Source organism: Oreochromis niloticus, linkage group LG4, assembly GCF_001858045.2.
Source record: "Oreochromis niloticus isolate F11D_XX linkage group LG4, O_niloticus_UMD_NMBU, whole genome shotgun sequence".
In the NCBI taxonomy this organism is placed as follows: Eukaryota; Metazoa; Chordata; class Actinopteri; order Cichliformes; family Cichlidae; genus Oreochromis; species Oreochromis niloticus.
Window position 1 is genome coordinate 28,311,708 of NC_031969.2, and position 18,508 is coordinate 28,330,215.

The 18,508-nt window shown below is 37.6% G+C and overlaps 1 protein-coding gene across 5 annotated transcripts in view; it reads right to left on the minus strand.

The window, feature by feature from the left end:
- The window catches only part of asic2 (acid-sensing (proton-gated) ion channel 2), a 381,467-nt gene that overhangs the window by 335,222 nt on the left and 27,737 nt on the right, over positions 1–18,508 (minus strand). The gene's annotated exons all lie outside the window — the stretch shown is intronic.

An 18,508-nucleotide genomic window follows, 5' to 3' on the forward strand; every position in this document is an offset into this window, starting at 1 on the left:
TTAAAATTCATTCGCCTGTGAAGAATGTGGTTAACACATTGCTCCAGTCGACTGATTTTATGCCAGTTTTCTCTGAGACATCCCACATACAACTGTTCATATTTTGCATCAAAATGCTGCAGAAACATGCAGACTGTCATCTGTCTTATTTTCCATCTGCTTGTTTGCAATCTCCTGTCACAGAGAAAGAAAGAGAACCTTAATGACAGATGATATGCGTAGTTTTAGTTTTTGGCTCAGGGAGTTTGCATCTGCTCTCTTAAAGTCAACACAAAGTGCACTTGAGGTTCCTGCAGACTTTTTAAAAAGCGAAAGAAAAATTCAACTACAGTTTTCTTGTTTGCCATATGTGAAATCATCTTATCACACGTCTCCTGACAAACATGTCTACCTTGGATAGTGCCTAAACTAGACACAGTACAGGAGATCATAAAAATCTATGTAATGGCTGCAGTTGCTAAGGATACAGAAAAGGTCGGGCACCTTAAAAAAAAAAAAAAAAAAAAAAAAAAAAAAAAAAAAAAACATTTTTCCTGAGACTTTTGTGCTAGACAAATAGAGTGGGTGAGAAAATTAAAGATAAGTCAGTCATTTCTCTGCTCGGATGTTTTCATCATTTCTTACACAGTATCTGAACTGACATTTTCAATCAGAAAGCTTCACTCGGTTGCTTTCAGGGATGATAACCACTATGACAGCAGAAGGAATTAGAATATATGAAAATCTGTATTTTATAAAACTCGAGAAATACAGAATGCACAAGCTTTGAGACAATACATCATCTGATCTGTCTCTTCTCTTTTTGTTACTAAGGTAAGAGATACCTTTAAGGAAATTAACTCTCTTCTACCATCTGTAATGTTTATGTCTGCAGGTTATGTATTATGCATTATGTCTTCTTTTTGTTAAAGACGTCATGCTGTAGTTTAGCTGCAACCTCTCTTAAATACATGCACACACTATGAACAGGAAAAAAAGCAGCATTAAGGATTTATCGTGTCCCATCCCTTCAGCAAAAAGGCAAAGCTGCAATATAATTACTTGCCTTTAATTAAGCACCCAAACTGCAGCCACAGCTGATAACTGCTGAACTCAATCTAGATTTCTCATTTACATGCCAATGCTTCCACATCGAAAAGGTCCATCTATACATTGCTGATAAAGAGTCACAGCATCAAACCAAATGTACAGGTCAGAGCTTTTTAACTGTCACAACATAAAGGTGCCAAAATGCTGTAAACAATTTCAGACATAACATTCAGGCATTTTACCCTCCTTCATTCATTTGATTTGTGTATCAACAGTTTATGCTTTAAGGTGCTTTATTCCCTCTCAGCACTGCTGTCATGTAAGATTAAATTATGCCACTGTACTTCATTTTGCACAAAAACAGGATGCCTCGAGCATGGTGCAAAAGCATAATTACTCAAATTGCATCATTGCTTAAAAGTTATGGGTGGATGCTTGCACACACCTTTAGGTCACCATTTAGTAGTGTGATTAATTCAGACTCAGATGAGCTGATTTTCATTCCTGTGAGAAGAAAACCCACACTAAAAGTAAACAGGAAGGCACAGCCCGAGAGAGCGGACTGAAAAGAAAATGAAATAAAAAAAGCATACAAAAGCAAATAGGATGTGGATATGGCTATTCGCTCAGGATAAGATCCAGCTGGGGACTAAAAGATTGGCCAGTGGTGTAGAGTTTTCTCTTCTGTCTGCTCATTATTATCTTGCTACAGCCTATGTGTCTGTGCTAGTCATTGGTCCTCCTCGGCCCTGCGCCGTTTCAGCCCCAGGGTGGACGCTGTGCCCTAGGAGCTAATTGCTAAATGGTCCGATCCTAATCCTGTCTCTGATCCGTCTTTTCCGTCAGTAAGTCAGTGGTGTTGCCCAAAGCTGATGAGATAACCACTCAGGCAACTCATGCGACCAAGATCGATCAGCTCTCAAATAGCTGGGAGTCTCGACAGGTCGCCTCACTTTTAGTCACATTTCCGCTGATTTTCACGGATGAGGTGGTGTTGGGATGAGAAGGCTACAGTGAGCCAAGCTGCCTGCTGTGTACTGGATGGGTTACAAGGGAGCAGGGCTGTGCACCACTGCACCAGTGTGCTGGACCACATCAGCGCTGGAAACATCAAACAGGCAGGACTCAGCTGAAAAGCAGAACAGTGTGTAAAGGATAATCCTAGCATTGTTCTATCCTTCTGCTGTCGTCACTGAATTCCAAGAAAAGACCCCCTAGTAAATTCCCATCTTCTTCTAACTTCTCCTAATGACAACACACACTAGTTACAAAAAACTGGCAAAAACACCAACAACACTCTTAGTGTCAAAAAACCCAAACCCATTCACCTCAACTGTCCAGAAATGTAACTTATCAGATTTCAACTTGTCTTTGATTAAAAAAAGAAAAGCTACACCAGGCTTCGGATGAATAAGTAATGTTTGGAAGTGAGATCAGTGGCTGTTTTTGTCTTTTCATGGGATTAGTGGAAGACATCAGCAATCTCTCTAAAGTGATGAGAATTCAAACAAAGAGAATTATTCTTAAGCTGCTGCTTTAAATTATCCTGATAATTAGCTGCACTGTCATCTTGCATTAAAACCATTTTTAACAAATTATTCACATGTCACATCTAAAAGTGCAAAATTACATATTCATGAAATAAGGAAGTTTCTATGGCATTTTTATAAAGTGCTATCTGCTAGGACTAGAGAGAAAAAGTGTGTAACACATTTTTTCATAATCAGCAACTGTACAACTGGTAATACATTAGAAAATGTGGTAGCAAGTCAGGAAACTTACCATCCAAGAATCCCAAACAGATGTCATTTAAATGTAACATGGCTCGTCACACAAATATGCACTAATGATCCACCATCAGGCTACTTTTATTAGAGCTACTGCTACGGTCAAACTGACCTTAGACTGCTGTTAAACAAGAAGTTGAGTGGAGGCGGCTCAGTTGCTCTTAATTGCGTCCAAAGATCAGTGGGGATATGACAACATCACAAGGAGCAAGATGTGATCTTTCACACTAAAAATTAATTGCCATCAACTTTGTTTTTTGGTACTTTTGATGAAGGCTTCCAAAAATAGTTTTTGAGTTTCTTTCTACACTGAAAGACCAGTACACAGTTATTAATCTTTAAAAAGACGACAAGAGGGACAGACTGCTTTTGGTAATAGGCCATCATGACTTGTTTTGGAGTGTTCCCTGGAAGATTGCTTCAGGGAAAAGCAAGTTATTTTTGCTATTACTTCAATGACCTAGATAAACACCTCATTATTCTTCAAGTGTTGAGGCTTTGTATCAACTTGTAATACAAAAATGTTGACTTGCAGAGTACAAGTTTACAATTAACATGAGGACAGACGACTAAAACCTAAGTGGAGAGGGGAGATTACCATCTTTGGACAGTCACTGGACACTTGACCACTTAATGATAGTCTGTTCTGCTTCTGCTACATTATTTTTATCACCTGTTGGTTTAAAAATAAAGCTATTGATTAAACAATAAAACTATGGCAAATCTCATGATCCTGTGACAAGATAGGGGGGGATAATTCATATCCCATTCCTTTATAACTTTTCATTATGCCACCAAGCACCATGGTTGTCAACATGAAAACTACCATTAACTAGACAAAAGAGAGAAAAAAAAATTCAATTCAATTCAGTTTCTTTTTACATAACAATAAATTATAACAGCAGGTCCCTCAAAGTGCTTTATACTGCAAGGTAGATTTAGTGCTTCAAATTGTACAGAAGACTGAAAAAAAACCTAGAAATATTCATACTGAGTGTTAAATACATACCTGCTAGTCTACATCAGAATTCTCTACAAAGGAATAAGATCTAAACCTTCTTTTTTCAACTTGTTAAATACCAGTTAGGGCTCTTTCTGTGATATCTTGCATTTAGAAAGCCTTGCTATTAAGGGATCTATGAAGAACTGTTACACATACACAGTTTGTTGGTGTTGCAACTGATTTTGCAGCCATATTCCCATGTGAAAAGATCATCCCAAAGATAACCATCATTCAGTGCATCATTTACCAGTTAGAGTTGCAGTCCATGTTTCTATAAAACACAAAATTTAGCGATTTTCACATATTTATAGACTCAGAACGTGTGTCTCAGCACATGAAAAGGTTTGCCCTCTTCCCTGTTCAAAGATTCGTCACCGTCGGTAAGAGAGAAGCAGTGTGCTGCACGTGATGCTCCACAGGAAAACAGTAGACCGTTTTCTTAGGTATCTGGTGAAGCTGAATATTTATTTGTTCTTTTTTTAACTAGCAACTGTTACATTTTACATCATCTTATATTAAATATTCAAGTCAAATGGCCAAATTGACTAAGTGAAAGGCATGGTAAAATAGCATTTAATAGCATCTACAACCCATGGCCATCGCAAAAAATTGCATTGCCTCCCTCTTTTACATGTTTTCTGCCAAACTCTACTCTGGCCTTCTTGTCTGAGATAGTAACCACTGTTTGCACCATTGTGTAAACCCTCTGTATTTTCATTGATAAAGCGGTCTTTCAATTGAACACTTTGACAATGATACACCTGCCTCCTTAAGAATGTTCTTGATTGGTTAGATATTGTGAAGTTGTTTTTCTTAACAAGAGAAATAATTCTGTCATAACCCATTTTACTTGTCTTCTTAGGTCTTATGGGTCTTCTGGTGTTGCTGAGCTGGTAAGTGCATTCCTTCTTTAAGAACATACCAGTTTGCTGACTAGACAAGAAGTTTTTACTAACTCTCTGCTAGATTCATTTAGGGGTTTGTTTGTTTTTTCAGCCTTATAATCCTCCCTCACTTGACATGTCTTTGGTCCTATTATTTAAAATTACAGTAAAAGGTTATAAAATAGAAATTCAATATTTTAAATATTTCATCTTCCAATATTACGTCAGCATCACTGTCATTAAATAACAAGGGAACAGGATTCACCCAGCCATAAAACTGCTTATCAATTAGCCAATTTAATCCAAATTTTTGGTTAAAAAAGATTTATGTAAAGTGTCCACTTCTAACACATGTTAACTGTTTGATTTGAAATCCCCTGTGGTAGCATGCAGAGGCAACTTCAACAGATTATGGACCAAACGGTGTATTTGAGAAACACTGACGTTTTTCCTAAAAAACTGACACTAAGATTGTTTTTTAGAAACACTGACACTTTTTTCATAACAAATTGATGTGATGGTTATATCACAGAATGGATAAATATGGGCTGTAAGTGCACAGGAAGAAAGTAACATTACTCTAGACCCCCAAATGTAATTAGTTCAGACCTGCTGGATTTGTTTTTCAGACAGAGTTGCAGACTTAAGAAAAGAAGCCAAAATGAAAAAATGATGGCTTTACTGTATTTATTATTGTACTATCTGCTTCAAATTTTAATCTTGCACTGGAGTTCATACAGGCTGGTATAACACAATCTAAGTAAAACTATAACATTACATTTTCATTTAAATACAATTATTGAGCAGGTAAGACTGCTGGCTTATTAATAAGGTGTTAGGATAAAACAATATCAAAAGGCCTTTGCACTGATGATCCAAGACTTTTGAGCTGTACCAGAGGGACTGACAACCATTCTTCTAAAAGATGTTTCCTTATTCGGTTTTGATGACTGTCGTGTCCAAAATACTAAATATTTGGTCAACTGACTTTTAGATCTGTTGCTTGAAAGCCCCTTAGGTGCTGTGGGTGAAGACTCTGGCATCCTGAGAGACAACACACAGAAATGTTTAATGACAGGATTCTAGTGATCACTAAAAAAAAAGACTTGCATTGATTTAAACTGATCCTTTCCTTAGAGACAAGCAGACTCTGAGCATCACAGCAAAGTGTCCCCAAAAAATAAAAGACTCTCTTAACCTCTGCTTTCAACTGGATTCTTAAAGTGAGACATCTCCGGATGGATTTTGGTCAGCATGAGTGAATAATTCCCAAGCAATTTTTATTTCCACCCTGTCCCTGTGAGGTTATAACTTCAAAGAGATATAAACTTAAATTGGTACATTTTTTTTTTCTGTAACCAGTGGACACATTATTACAGCTATGTGGGCCTCCAGAGCTCTTCATGCCAGACGTTCTCGGTAAATTAATACACGGAAACATGATTAACCTTATTAATAACAATTTTATGGTCGTTTTGGGTTTATTTTTCCATCATTGCGAACGGAGCACAAGAGCACTTCTTTTAAAAATGGGGGGAAAAAAATAAAAAGTTGAGTGAAACACTGTAGAGCCATTTTCTTTTTATTGCTTTGGGATGCTCTGTAGTGTATAACACAGGCAAGTAACTGACTTTTTTCATCAAAATGTGAGCTATTTAAATATGCATGCTCCTGCAGTAAAACATTATGTTTTAAGTCGTTTAAAAGTAAAACTGGATTTAAATTTACAACGTCTTATTACTTTCTCCATGGTACATGTGTTTGAGTTCAGCTGACTAAAACTGAAAATATCTTTAAGCTTGTTATGTAAACTATTTGCATTAATATTAGGTAAAAGAGCTGTGTTGTGTGGTCACTAAACCAAACTGACCAGGTCAAATGGGGTTTGTTCAAAAGAAATGACAGGAAAGTAGTTCAGCGACACACAGTACTGATTGAGTAGCTAAAAGTTATTATAAGCTTGTTCTGCTCAGTTAAGGTGTATCACAGGGATTTGGTTACGGAAAAAGAACAGTAAAAGGTGCTGGCTCTATCAATTAATTACCTACTGCTTGTTATGTATATTGGGACACTTTTTGAACCTTTATTCGCAATTTCTGTTCAGCGAATCTACTGATGCATACAAGATTAAATATGCTAAAAAAGCTCATTTCCTAGACAGCAGAAACTGCATTTTTCTGCATCTGCCTGAAATTAAACACTCGTAATTGCATAAATTGCTTTGAATTTCTATGCTAAACTTGCTACTGTTATCACTTCTAACTGCATTATGCACCATACAAGCATAGAAAGCTCAGTAGGTTTGGGTAATGGCCACAAATGGAACATAATTTGCAAAGAAAGGCAGCATAGAAATGTTGTGTGTGCATACGAAAATCAAATCATTCTGACTCTGCTCAGAGATAAATCTTCAATTCAGACCTGTGTGAATCTTGACTTTTAAAGACATCACTTATATATATATAGCACTTTTGTGCACATGCGGCCATCCACAGACATTCATTGAGCACTTTATTCTGTCTTAAAGCATGTTTTACCTATTGCTCACAATCCACTGAATGCATCATCAATTTGGGGTTCAGTGTCTTGCTCAAAGATCTTCAACATGCAGAATGCAGTTGACTGACCTTCCAATTAGAACACAACCCACTCTACCCTCCTGAACTATAACTGCCTGATAATCTCATAATGTATTCAAGGGATCTGTGTCTGAACCTCTGTTTGTCAGAAGGTTACATGACAAAGATTTTTAAAATTCACAAAATCCACAGCAGAGTATTTGTGACTCTTTTCCAATTCAAAACTTTATCCAAGTTCAGCCTATTGTTTTGTCCTTAAATGTCTCAGTAAAATGTGATTTATACTCTGATACCAATATAAATCTCTGAAGGACAAACATGGGGATTGGTCTGTGTGAAAAACACGCATAAATAACACACACATAAAAGGTGAGCAGTTGTATGATGAGGTTGCCACAGCAGTTTTCCTTGAAACAATTTTTCCAGTCTTTTTCATGTAGCATGCAAGAACACACCAGATAACTACCTAAAATTGCAAAATAGACTTGGTTATTTCAGTAACAAGAGAAATTGTTGTTTGTTTTCTTCTTTTTTTCACTGATTAATACACAACACGAGATTTCTCTAAAGGGTCATGACCTTCATCTTAGAAATTAGACACAGACATGAGCGGCATACTGATTTTCTGAATGTTTTATTTCAGAATTTATGCAGGGAGCTTGTGGACACAATACAGCCAGAGCAAGACTAAGTGAAAACCTGAAGTACCTGAAGTGGTGAATGATAATTATGATCATCAGGTGTGTATACACATGTGTTTTTAGTGTCACAGTAACCTTTCTGCACAAACCTCATGCACCTCTTCTGGGATTTGTTTACAGGCTTTGAAAAATCAGCATAGCTTACATTTGTCAGAATGTATGAATTTATATAAAGTATGTTTTCTTCTACACTCACCATGTGTCTAGATGCATACATCTGTAATAAAAGCTAAAGTTATCGAATCACCAAAGGTTTTTCCCCCCTAGGTGGAACATGATACTTTGAAATAATAGAAACGTGTAAAATATATATATACATATATTTATTATTCCCCGCTCGCCCCTGCGGGTGATTAATCCTTCAAGCTCGGGTCCTCTACCAGAGGCCTGGGAGCTTGAGGGTCCTGCGCAGTATCTTAGCTGTTCCCAGGACTGCGCTCTTCTGGACAGAGATCTCCGATGTTGTTCCCCGGATCTGCTGGAGCCACTCGCCTAGCTTGGGAGTCACCGCACCTAGTGCTCCGATTACCACTGGGAGCACCGTTACCTTCACCCTCCACATCTTCTCGAGCTCTTCTCTGAGCCCTTGGTATTTCTTGAGCTTCTCGTGTTCCTTCTTCCTGATGTTGCTGTCATTCGGGTCCGCTACATCGATCACTACGGCCGTCTTCTTCTGTTTGTCTACCACCACTATGTCCGGTTGGTTAGCCACCACCATTTTGTCCGTCTGTATTTGGAAGTCCCACAGGATCTTAGCTCGGTCATTCTCCACCACCCTTGGGGGCATCTCCCATTTTGACCTCGAGACTTCCAGGTTATACTTGGCACAGATGTTCCTGTACACTATGCCGGCCACTTGGTTATGGCGTTCCATGTATGCCTTGCGTGCTAGCATCTTGCACCCTGCTGTTATGTGCTGGATTGTCTCTGGGGCATCTTTACACAGCCTGCACCTGTGTATATATATAACAATCAAAAGCTAAATGGAGTTAGTACAGTAGGAGGAAAACTTCAGAAAAATGACTAACTTGTCAGACTCAATTAGGTTCTGAAGTCAGTCACAAGTATTAGTCCAGATAAATTTGAAAATCTAACAAAGCACACTCCAAGTGCAAACCAATGACATAGATGTGGGCAGATAAAGCACTGAATGGAACTGATACAACGGCCTTTAACTTTAATTTCTTGAAGAGCTGGAAGAATTGCTGCCTCAAGCTGTAATCTGCGAGAAAAATACACTTGTAACAAAAATGTGTTGTAATGGATTGAAGTCAGACACAATTTAAAACACGCTGCCAAGAGCAGTTGTCTCGTTCCTTTAAGAATGTGGTCTGACGCAATCGTAAAAAAGAGCATTTGTAAAAGTGACTGGTTGCAGACAATGGCAATGCAGATAATGGCAATACAAATCGACAAAAAAAGAAAAAAAAGAAATTCCCAGATGGCACAGGTTGGATGATACTGGCCAGGTTCTGGTTTCCAATCCTTCAATCCCCAAAACGGCAACAAACAAAGAAAAACACTGTCAATGTTTAGGGCTAAATAACTCCAATTATGGAAGAAAAACAAGATCTTTATATGGTTAGACATTCCTACGTTCACACAGACACAAAAATTACAAAGCTCTTTCACCAGAGACATTTTAGTCCAGGCTCATCCTGCCAGCCCCTCGATTTGATTTAATAAAATTTCAGTTTTTCTCCCATAGGGAACAGCAGTTAAAAGCATTCCCGTGTACTTGTCCTTGAGCCCAACCAATGTCGTCATGGCTTTTAGCTCCAGCTGCCTTCTCCGCATTTCTGTTACAGTTTTGACCACAAACTTGGCCTCAGCCTGCAGTTATTCTGCAGAATGACCCATCACTGTAGTCTTTACCCTGGCTATACTGACTATCCATACAATCAGCTCTCAGTCTTGTCAGGAAACACAGCCTGCTTTCCACCTCTTGGTTCATACATCTATTGTATATTTGCCTACATAAGGTGTTCCAGCGGATGCAATTTGGATGACTCACTACAGCACTTCCTCTGCATATACGGATAGCCTCTCTAAGATATGCTGTTTAGAAAACCAGACATTTGGCATGGTAACACTATTCATGGCTTTTTCCTCGTTGCCAGTTACCAACATCCTGAATTCAAAGGACACATGCTAACTATTCGTAGCTCATGCAGGCTATGCTCTAAAACACTAAATCATACTTTTCCCGTATTTCAAATCGCTGACACCTTTCACATTCCCTGCTTGGTAGGTGCTCGTATTTTTCAAACTCCATGCACCGGCTTTCTGTCATAAATTTGGAGCCTCTGAACTCAAGCCATGAAAATCATGGCGAGGTAATTTTCTCTGTGTTGATAAAACTTCCCCAGCACCACCGCAGAAAGTTTCAATAGTACACCAAATCACAAGTAAGCTTATGTTCATGTATAAAAATCAGCAGAAGTCTAACTAAAAAGATAATAACAACATCAAATAATTATTTGCTATGCACTAAAGTTGCTCATAGGGTAAACAAACTTAACAAAATATGTAAAATATATCAGCATTTAGCTGGTAGCTAATAACATTTTCAGCATTTTATCTGCTCTCTGTTATGCCCAAGGATGGATTCTTCTTTTTATACAGCATCTGCCTGTTTTAACCCAAGGTATATTCAGGAAAACACAAAAGTACATTAAACAAATCCAAACTCACAAGCGGTTTTTTCACTTTATGAATCTGCTAAAGCATTTTGTGGCCTCATAACAGTTCATAACTACCTACTGTGCTAATCCACAGAGCTCACTACAGTTTCAGGAGAAGATCAATTATGGGCTTAATTACAAACCTTGGGTGTAACTCTAGTATATGCAAACAAAAGCACAGATACACACTTACATTTACAAGGTGTTCCAAAAAAATTATGTTGCTTCTACATAGTTAAATTATTTCACACTACATAACATTTTCCACCGTTCTCATATTCACAAAGACCTGAAACTACCACTAGGACTAGAGTTAAAATTAGTTGAAGTAATCTCACTTAATGTCCAAGAGACGAGTAAAAAGAGGGCATTTTTGTCACCTGATATTATAATTGTCTGTCATCATTTTACCTGCGGTGAGGCACACAGTCGGATTTACACCGAGGAAGAGGTGGAGGAGAGGAGAGGATGGCAGGTTGATCACGACCGCCTCAGTCACTCGGAATAGCCCCCTGAGCAACAACAGGGAGCTCTACAGTTATTTCTTTTCCTATCTTTTCTTATCCACAAACTCTCTCACTCACTCACACTGCATTTGGTCACTTGAATATTATGACAGCCTCTGATGTTCTGCCTTGCTCTCTTTCCCCTTCAACCCTCTATGCCCTTTTCCCTGTTCTGTGCCATCTATCTGCTGCATCTATTCCCTCCATGTTGACGGCCTCTACCAGTTTTACTGTGATCCTTAGTGTAATGATGTCTCTCCATCGCTCTTTCCATCTCTCCTTCACATGCTTTCTCTCACAGGCAGGGTGTCAGAGTCACGCTGTCATCCTTAATGACAGTCTCTCATCTCATTTTTTTCTGCAAGTTCTGACACCATAGAGACAAAAAAGAGCAACCATGGACTTATCTGACATTATGGAAATGCATATTTTTAATATCTGGGCCCTCTAATTGTCTCTCAATGTACATGTCTTTCATGTTATCTCTCTGCTGCCTGAAGCTGCTTGATTCTTTGACTGACTGGCATCTATTTGGGGGTGAGGAAAGCACTTAGGGAATAATTATTATCGCTATTTGCATGAGAATGCCACAGCCGTCAGCATTCCCTTCACACACTGCAAGAGATGAGATTAATTTTGGGTTTCTGTCCTATTGATTGTCTCTGATAATCACAAACTGCAAAGAAAGGGTATCAATCAGCCATACTCCCTGCTGCTGGGTGGGCCCAATTCACAACAAAAGCAAACCAGAGAGGGTTTCATCTATTTTTTCCTCATTAAGATTCTTGCATTGTAAAATTAAATCCATAGTTATAGGCAGAGCAGATAAAAAAACAAAAACAATGCCAGATTAATAAATATGACAAAATTCTCCATGAGATGACAGAAATGTGTCAGTTAAAACCATTGCTCATGCTACTTTAATATATCTACTTGTATCTGGAAAATACAACGGGATCTCTTTAGAATGACAATTAGGGCAGTGAAATAACTTGATTTGTAAAGTCTTCATTTTTACTCCCTAAGACTGACTGACTAGTCACTTTAGCAAATGGTTAGAAACATTAGGTCCAGTATTAAGACGGCAACGTTAAAAATGTTGGCAATATGATGAGATGTTAAACATTTTTACATATGAAAAATATTTAGCTTTCAGTAAAATAGTGCACTTGTCACTGTCAGTCCTTACCCAGCTATCCAATCACAATGGAGTAGGGGTGGGTCAAACATATCGAACATCAATTAATCAGCACATCTTACATATACATGTATTAGACAAGAGAGGAGAAGTTCATAATGCTTCTCTCTGCACGCTTATAACAAATGACATACAATGTTAATACTGAAATTAAAATTAATGCCTTGATTTTAACATGCATTTTACTTGCTGTCTGGATGTTCAGTACTCACAAAATTACTATTGTTATAATACAACATTATCGTGTCTTTGCTAATAAAATACTTTGCCTGTAAAGCGCTTCCAGCTGGAGATTTCAGCATAGCTGTTGGCCTTTTAACTTAGCACAAAATGCATTGGTTTACCCCTTACATTTACTTGCTAACATACCAATGTTAAGAACAGAGAAAACTATTTTGCATATTAATTTATTCTGTCAAGTATTTGGAAAAAAAAAAAATACAGTTAGGAAAATACTAAGAATGGACTCTGCACCTCTATCTACTACACGTGCTGGCAACGGTGCTTAAAGCATTGACACAGTGGAGTCTGAGTCACTCTGCTACACAACCAATGTGAAGACAACATTTCTAAATTAAGTCAAGAATCTTTTGTTCGTGTATTTCTCCAGAAAGAAACATGTTTCATGCAGCCATTAAGTAAATAAGTAGATAAATTTAATCCTACAAAAACAATATAACATACTCAAAGCATATTTAAACAGCATCAGTAAATTTAATAACATCTCAGCTAACAGATTCTGAGAAAATCTGCCTGATTTGCATATGTAAAGTGTTTGTCATCTTATTTTTTAAGAAAATAAATCTAAGAAAATACATTTCCTTTAAGTACAAAGACCATTGTAGGCAAGCTTATAAAGGAGCACAGTCCCAGCAAAACCAAACAATAGATGCAACTGCTTGTTCACAAACATTTATTCCTGCAAACTAACAGAACTGAAAATGACTAACTTCTTCTCAGCTGGCCTGCAGCTCTTAATTTGTAGTGGTGTGAAATACTCATGCTATTTATGCATACAGTGCAGGGTTTGGAGCTCTCCATAAGTGAAATGACTAAGAAAGACAGCAGTGCTGCCAAGCAGGAAAGAAGACCCCTTCCAGCAGGGGAAAGTTCTAACTACCATGATATAAATGCAAAGCAGAGAGCAGCTGATACACCTTCAAGCTTTTTAATGCTCTCAGACCAGAAGCTGCACAACACGGATAAGTTGACTGCACCCTGTTTCCAGTAACCCCTAACCTCATGCCTCTGTAATCCACTACCACAGCTGTAGGGTTCACAGAGCATACAAAAAATAGAGGGCACAAGAAATAGTCTTGTTGAATAAGTGGTAAAGACCTATGATGTAAAGGTGAGGAAGAAGAAATACATTTAAGGAGTGAGGTAGGAGGGGAAAAGCAGAACAGCACAAGCCAACAGAGAAAGGTAGATACAGCAGAGAAACGTGGAGATAGAGCAGAATAACATTAGTTATCCAGTGATTTTAAGCTGTAAAAACAATGTTTAAAAAAAATAGTTGCAAACATTGAATTATGCATTTTCATTAAGGTGTTAGCAGCTTCTGTCTATAACACAGTCCCATTTCTAGACACCCATGAGAGCTTACACTACAATCGGGGAGCCACTAGGGAAAACAACTGTTTGAGACCATAGCACGGCCAAAACTGTGTAGAAAAAATTGTGATCTTGTTGCCATTGAAAATGGTTGCTTCGAAAATGGGGGGCCAGATCTATAACCAATCACAGTCAGCTGTCATCTTCAGAGCAACTTTGGTGCATCAAGATGGCGATATAACATCAGTAACACGGAGCAAAGCTATGACTTTGCAAATAAATGGGGTGAAGCTGGCAATTGCATTCCATCTGTTTGGAATAATACAGCGATTAATTGTGATTAATTGGCAAAAACTGCAAATCTGTTGCCATCTACATACATTGAAATTCATATTAACTACTTACTGTACATTCAGATTCAAGCTGGAATCTAGTCAATTTTTTTTAACCTGTCCTCCAGCCCCCACCTATCCCGATGACAATAAACTGGATACTTGGAAAAGGATGGATGGACAGATGGATGGATGGATTTATTTATTTTTTTGCCTTTTTTGATAGTACAGTAATATGGAGTAAACAGAAAAGAGGGAGAGAGAACATGGGAAGACACAAAGTACCCAAATCTGGGCTACTGCATTTCAGCTGTATGACTGAGTTGCCTGCTCAACCAGTGAGGTAAACCATCCAGAACCTCATAGATGTGACCCAGTAAGTCAAACAGGAATGGTGACATAGTTGTTGCAGTATAGTGATTTAACAGCAACATGACATAAGAGCTCAGCAACATTGCTTTTATGTAGGTATGTAACACGAATTCAACCAGCTCCCAACCAGTTGGCTTGAGTATCAGCACAGACTGACACAGACTGACTGCAACAAATTAGCAATATGTTTGCTTTGATAAAATCATTTCAGTCTTTGCCAATCAGTCCAAGTTAGTCAGGCTGCTTCCCTCAAGGCAACCTGGTGCAATTGGCTTGTGATTAAGAGTGGTCACCAAGCAGTTGAGGGTTTTGCACACTTAACCTGTTGGTGACCACTTAGTCATAATAAATACTTGCAATCATTCTCCTACAGAAAAAAAGAATTTGTATTAACTCTGCATGGGCTTTAACAGGGGAAAAATTCCAATAAAAACAAAGTTTAGTGTTTCCATCACAAGTAATGGTAATACTGTGAAGCCAAAAAAATAGCTGAGAATAGCTAACATAAAGCAAAACCTCTATCCCAATGCAATACTACAACAGTACATTAAACAACTGCACACACATCAGTATTGGCAGTTTTTGAGAAGTGCAGGGCAAAAACATCACAGCAGACACGGTCATCGGATTCAGGGAGTAAGTGCAGCAATAAAAAAGGGAAACTATGTTTCAGTCTTTAATGTAGACTTCAAGGCAAAGGAAAAAAATATGATAGAAAAAGGAATTTGAAAGTAAATCATTTGATTAGCACTCAGAGCCAATTAAAATATTATATAACATAGCACGAAGTGGAGCTTTTATGATTTGTTTTAAAATATTTTTATTTCTTTTTGAAGTTTTTTACTCTTTATTCTATTCATCATTTTTCAGTCTTACATTTGTCTGGAATAATGTGCTGCTGTTTTACATTTATACTGTGTGAAGAAAAAAATTCTAGTCAAGGGAATTGTGCCCTGTAGTACTTTATTTGGCTGCCTTGTTTTACAATGTTAAAACAAAGCTGAATCCAAATATTTAAGAACACGCATCACATAGCGAAACGTGTCAATTCCTTTTATGCTTTGCACACGTCTCACAGCAAAAACTTTTGTTTATAATCTAGGTAAGGTCATGTTATGGTGCTCAAAGATGGCAGTAAACAAGTCAGTTTATCAAATCACAGGCGAGTTGCACACATGCAAAACACACACACACACACACACAGAAAAAAAAAAAAACACTGGAAAAACAGAACTGGAAGTACAGACTTGAACACACTGAGTGATTCAGCACCGTGTGAATCAGTTTGTCACAAAGTCACACAGTAAACTGCAAATCCCTGCATAACATGGAATATTTATGGAGTAAAACCACAGCACTGGTACTATTGTTTACTTTCAGTTCCTGCAATTTCAGAGTTTTATTCCTAAACTGTGTCAACTTGATAAAAAGTTTAGAGTTGCTGCAACTGACAGGTCATACTGCCTACAATACACACACAGCAACGTTCTCCTGTTGTGCCACAACAATACATACTCTGTTGTGGTTCGAAGCAGTGCTACTCCCTCAACGGCTCAGTCAGGAAACCACCAGCTGCTGTCTCCTGTACATCATGATTTTTCTTTTTAACATAGAATAGAATAAAATGGCTTTTATTGTCACTATACACTTGTACAATGAGATTAAAAACAACTAAAATAATTTCATATAAATGGATATATATTCATTGTTTTTTTTTTTTATCCAATTGAGCATTTTGGGGGGCTGAGCCTGTCCCAGCTGCCACGGGGTGAGAGGCAGGGTGGACCCAGATGGGTCGCCAGACCATTGCAGGGCCAACACAAAGAGACAGACAACAATTACACTCACATTTACACCATCAAAATAAAACCAACAACATAAAATTCTAGAGCTCTGGCCCAGAGTAAGATCACAGAATGAAAAAGATAGTTAAAATGCCAGACTGTGTCTGAGTCCATGATGAGAAAAATCCCTCACAAGTGACCTTGTACTATGACAGCAAGTGGGCTGAACTAGTGTCTCAAGCATTTATCACCACCAATGTTGAAGACCTAGTATTCATTCAGGGCACAAACACAAAGTTAACATCGAGGTGATTTAAATGGGCAGCATTTTACACCAGATCAACGAGAAGGCCTGTAAACTGCAGGTTCTGTCACACTTTTAATTGAGTGAAAATGCCAACAGGGTGCAAAGAAGAATCAATACAACAGCTAAGAGAGAAACAAAGAGAACACCGCTCAAAAGTGCCACAATCAACCGGAAATACAAAATAAAATGTTGATTGCATTTTACCCTGTAATTAAATTGCTATCACCATCCATCATATTCCAAACACATTTGTAATATATTCATATTGTCATTTTGTTCAACTGAATAAAAATCTAATTTTATACCGATCATTCATTTTGAACTGTTGTAAAACAATAAAACATTCAATGAAAGACAAAGAAAAAACTTTGCCTTGTTCCTTCCTGTGTGACAAAGTAAAGTATGAGAGTATAAGAGGTGGTTATACAAAAAAATTACTTCAAAATTAAATCTGAGATAATAAGATCTAAAAAAATATTTTTTTTATCAAATCCTGCCTTCATTGCCACACTGGTGAATTTCTATGATTTTTTATTCCAATTATCAGACTGACTTCTCACTCCAATTTGATGTAGTATGTAAAGATCAGAACCTCTTGATGTTGCACTGTAGTATCAACATCACAAAGAATAAAACGTTCTTATCTGGCTTGTGAATACAAGCAGAGTAAAGATTCCCATGGAGCTGAGCTGAAACAAGAGTGAGGAAAATTATCTATATAAAATCATTTTTGTCTATTTTTTAATAACATACTGTATTTTTAAGACAGTAATAAGTTAGTCTGACTTCTACCAGTGACTTAACCAGGAGAAGATCATGCTGATGTAAGCATGAGTAATGTCTTTATTGGGAAAAATGAGTAGGATTTTTACTTCATGAACCAGAGGTGTCTAAAATAGCACTTCCAACTTTACAACTCTTTGGATCAAACACCTGACCTATTTGGATGACACCCACTTTGTGGGTGTCGGTACAAAGGCTGGTAACCAACTTGGCATCCTATGTGAGGGCTCTGTAAGACTGTGAACCTCTTGTATTTATCTTTTAGCGAGGACAGTATTTTTATAGTCATGTGGTCATTATTCTTGAGGATTTGGCTCTGAAAGTCATAAGAGAGACAGAAATGTCATCTTTTCAGGCTGCTGATGGAATAGAAACTGATTTGTCATATTTTATCTTCTGTTTATTTTCATTTGATCATATTGATGTGGCAGGTTTTGTATATGTCTGTAAAGTTGATATTTTTATTGGTAGCATTTATTCAACAGTTGCCACAAACAAGGATGATTTCAAAAAGAATAATAAAAGCTTCTGACAACTAACCATTTTAAAAACAAGTAAATGAGATTGTATCTCTTTGGCTTTATGTCATCTGTCAGCCTTTCTGAGATTTTTGCTTTAAAAACATGTCCTAGTGAGAATATGTTTGGTGACTGGAAATAACCAGATTTTTGTAGCAGTTAGCATTTCAGTCTGAAACAGCCCGAAAATGGCTTGATTGTGTACCCTCTAATATTGTTAAGTCTGTCTACAGATTAATAAAAGGCTGTGTTGAATTACCTCGAAATTGCTTGCACAATAAACATCAGACAGGCTTGTCAAAGAAGGAAACTTAATGTTGCTGTTGCTCTGGACATCAGTCATCATGAAATAATGCACAATGTTTGTTTGTTTGTTTTTGTTTTTTTACATATTACTCTGTTTTGCTCTGAATGACTTAATCTCTCAAAAGTACAAGTTATAATAATCTCCAAAACTCCTTCCGATTTTTCATTCTCAGTCAATCAC